Source organism: Chrysochloris asiatica, unplaced genomic scaffold (assembly GCF_000296735.1).
Source record: "Chrysochloris asiatica unplaced genomic scaffold, ChrAsi1.0 scaffold00030, whole genome shotgun sequence".
Lineage (NCBI taxonomy): Eukaryota > Metazoa > Chordata > Mammalia > Afrosoricida > Chrysochloridae > Chrysochloris > Chrysochloris asiatica.
This window is the reverse complement of record NW_006408548.1, coordinates 11,871,157-11,875,532: the sequence shown is the minus strand read 5'-3', so window position 1 is coordinate 11,875,532 and position 4,376 is coordinate 11,871,157.

Below are 4,376 nucleotides of genomic sequence, written 5' to 3'. Positions count from 1 at the left end.
GGCTCAAAGGCGGGATTTCCATCCTCGTATGTCAATCAAGAGGCAGAAGCGCAGCAGGGGTGACTGGGTTGTAGTGAGACGCTTTGGGCTGCGCTTGTGGGTCTCTAAGTTTTAAAGTATAGTTCCACCCAAAGACACAGCAAGTCTCAACGTGTATGCATTTAGCAATGGAACTACAACATATCAGAAGCAAAAACTGACAGGCTGAAAAGAAAAAAAAAAGTCAAATGTAAAATGCAAATCATAGAAGAAACACAAGAGGAAATCTTCAAGACAAAGATTTGTAGGCAAAGAGATTTTAGACTCGGACACCAAAAGCATGAGCAACAGAAGAATAATTGATAAAGTATATTTCATCAAAATTTAAATGTTTGCTCTGTGACAGATGATGTGAAAATGATAAAAAGACAATACTGGAAGCAAATATTTGTAAACCATATGGCTTACAGAGGTCTAGTGTCTAGATTATATAAAAACTCTAAAATCAACACTGAAAAGAATCCAATTTAAAATGGGCAAAAGACATGAACAGATATTTCACCAAACATGGTGTATTTTTGTTGTTGTTATGTGCTGTCAAGTCAGTTCTGACTCATAACGACCCTATATAGGGTTTCCAAGGAGCAGCTGGTTAGTTTGAACTACCAACCTTGTGGTTCAAACTGACCATGTGGTCTAGTGCTTTATCCTATAGTGCCACACCAGAACTCCTAAAGAGATAATAAATAAGCACATAAAAAGATGTTTTATTAAAGCTAGTAACCCTCTAGAACAGAGTAGAACTGCCCACTGACCTGTAATATTTATGGAAGCAGACTACCACTTCTTTCTTCCACAGAGTAACTGGTGAGTTTGAACCACTGACTTATTAGTTTGCAGTTGAGTGCTTAACCACGGCACTACCAAAACTTCTCATCAACAATGCAGATGAAAACCACAATGAGATATCACTATAAACTATCAGAATAGCTAAAATAAAAATAATAATTATAGTGTCAAATGCTGTCAAGGTGTACATAAACTAGATCCCTAATGAACTGCTAATAGAAATATAAAATGGTACAGAAACTCTCAGAACTATTTGGAAGGTTTGTATATGTATTTTGCTTTTAAATTAAACACACAACCACCAAGTTGTTGTTGCTGTTAAGTGCCACCGAGCATGTCATTTCCAATTCATGGCGACTCTGTATAGGGTTTCCAAGAAGCTACTGGTGAGTTTGAACTGATGACCTTGTGGTTAGCAGTTCTGTGCCTCACCAGGACTCCATATTACCTATCAATTACATACTTGGGCATTTATCCCAGAGAAATGAAGACTTTAGTTCATACCATGAATATTTATTTATAGCTGCTTTATTTATAATAATCCAAGTCTGGAACAACTCAGATGTTCTTCCAGAGGTCAATGGTTACATAAATCGTGCTGCATACTTATATACGGTGAAATACTACCTAGCAATAAAAAGGAGTAGACTATCGATATACACACAACTTGGAAAAATGTACAGAAAAATAATGCAGAGTAGAAAAAGCCAGTCTCCAGAGATTACAGAATGTATACTTGCATTTATATAACATTTTTTAAAAAATAACAAAAAGATAAGTGACTGTCAGGGATTAAAGAAAAAGTGGGACAGGAGGAAAGTGGGAACAACTTTAGTAATTCTTATGGTGATGAAACTGTTCTGTATTTTGACTTTATTAGCAGTAATAACGTAGTATTGTTTTTAATTTAAAATTAATATTGTACTATGGATGCAGAAAGCATTAAAAGAAGATGGAAGGAATACATAGAATCACTGTACCAAAAAGAAATAGGCGCTGTTCAACCATTTAAAGAGGTGGCATGTAATCAAGAGCCAATGATACTGAAGGAAGAATCCCAAGGTACATTGAAAGCACTGGTAAAGAACAAGGCACTGGGAATTTATGGAATACAAATTGAAATATTTCAACAAACTGATGCGACACTGCAGGCACTCACCCATCTATGCCATGAGATTTGGAGTACATCACATGACCAGGTGACTGGAAGAGATCCATATTTGTGCCCATTCCAAAGAAAGGTGACCCAATGGAATGTGGAAATAATTGGACAGTATCATTGATATTCCATGAGAGTAAAATTTTACTAATGGTAATCCAAAAATGGCTGCAACCATACACTAAGAGAGAATTTTCAGAAATTCAAGCCGGATTCAGAAGAGGATGTGGAATGAGGTATATTACTGCTGACGTCAGATGGATCTTGGCTGATAGCAGAGAATAACAGTAAGATGTTTACCTGTGCTTTACGCACTATGAAAAGGCTTTTGATTGTGTGGATCATGTAAAGATATGGAAAACATTGTGAAGTATGAGTATTCCAAAACACTTAATTTTGCTCATGAGGAACCTATGCATATACCAGGAAGCAGTTATTCAAACAGAACAAGGGAACACTGAATGGTTTAAAATTAGGAAAGGTGTGAGCCAGGGTTGCATTAATTCACCATATTTATTTAATCTGTATGCTGAGCGAATAATGTGAGAAGCTAGATTATATGAAGAAAAACATGGCATCAGGATTGGAAGAAGACTCATTAACAACCTGTGATATGATACAACTTTGCTTGCTGAACGTGAAGAAGACTTAAAATACTGATGAAAATCAAAGACCACACGCTTTGGTAACTCTACAGGATCACTGTGGGTCGGAACCAATTCTAAAGCACTTAAAAACAACAACAAAAAGCAGGGACAAAATCAGTGAGAAAACAATGGAGCAAAGTCAGTGCATACACATGAATAGAAGAAGCAAGAAATAGGTTGGGTCTGAGCCAATCTTAAAAATCTTAAGTGGAAGAATTAACATTTAGGCTCTTGAGTTTTTATATCTCCTGTTTTGTTTGTTTGTTTTCAGTGTAGGATTAACTCTGTGTAACAGCAACAAGGAAAAAGAGGAAATAATAAATCAGCTCAGTGCCCCAATTACTAAATAGTCTAAGTCAACTAACAGAATGAAGTATCAGATTGAGCTCTACTTCTTTCCTGTCCATAGTCCTTCCACATATCAACATGGGCAATTAGAAGTGGTTAGGCATGAGTCCAGCAGTTGCTCTGCAAGAGAAAGATGTGACTTTCTGCTCCAATGAAGATTTCAAGTCTCAGAAACCCTATGTAGGGTTACTCTGCATCAGGACCGATTTGATGGCACTTAACAACAACAGGTAGTGTAGATTCATGAAAGCCTAGTTCACATTTATTGACTCCAAACATACTGGTAGAAAAAAAATAATAATTAGTAAAACCCAAAAGGTTTTTAAGCACAAAGACTTGAGGTAGATTTTTTATCGTTTATCTAAACCCTGCCCTCAAATCTACTCAACCTATTCCCCAAATCCTCACTCTCTTAGCTTCAACAATATCAAAATGCCATCACATCAATTTCTTCTTTTTTTTATGATTTCTGCATCTGGACACATTATTCCAATTGAGAACATGTCCTCTTAATATCCATGACACTTTCCTAATTTGCTAATTCTGTTGACACAATATGAACCAATATCTCAACATGAAGTACAAAATTATCTGTCTCAATGCTTTAACCAAGTACACATTGTGTACTTGTTGTTGTTGTTAAGTGCCGTCAAGTTGGTTCCGACCCCTAGCAATCCTGTACAAGGTTTCTGAAGCTGTAAGTCTTTACGGGAGCAGAAAGCCTCATCTTTCTCCCGCGGAGCAGCTGGTAGTTTGAACTGCTGACCTTGCGGTTCACAGCCCGATTCATAGCCACTATGCTACTTACTCCCCACTATATTTTCTTTTTCTCATTCAATGCAAGTCTATTCATTTTACAAAGTAGAACTGCTGCGTAAGTTTTTCTTGGCTGTAATCTTTATGGAGCTCTGGTAGTGTAGTGATTACGAATCAGGCTGCAAACCTCAAGGTCAGCAGTTTGAAACTATCAGCTTCTCTGCGGGAGAAAGATGAGGCGTTCTGCTCCTGTAAAGATTTACAGCCTCAGAAACCCTGTGCAGGGTCGCTATGAGTCAGAACTGACTCCACGGCACATAACAACAACAAGAATCTTTATGGAAGCAGATCATGAGGCTTTTCTTCTGCATTCCCTTGGCTGGGTTTGAACCATCAACCTTTAGCCTCATGTGGTTGTTAAGTGCTATCAAGTCCAACTCATAGTGACCTTGTGTAGGGTTTTTGAGGAATAGTTGATGAGTTTGAACTGCCAATCTTACAGTGAGTAGTCCACTGCTAGTCCTACAATAATAGCAGGACTAATTGTTGTTGTTAAGTGCCATCGAGTAGGTTCCAACCCATAGCGACCCTGTATAGGGTTTCTAAGGAATGACTGGTGAGCTTGAACCACTGAGCTT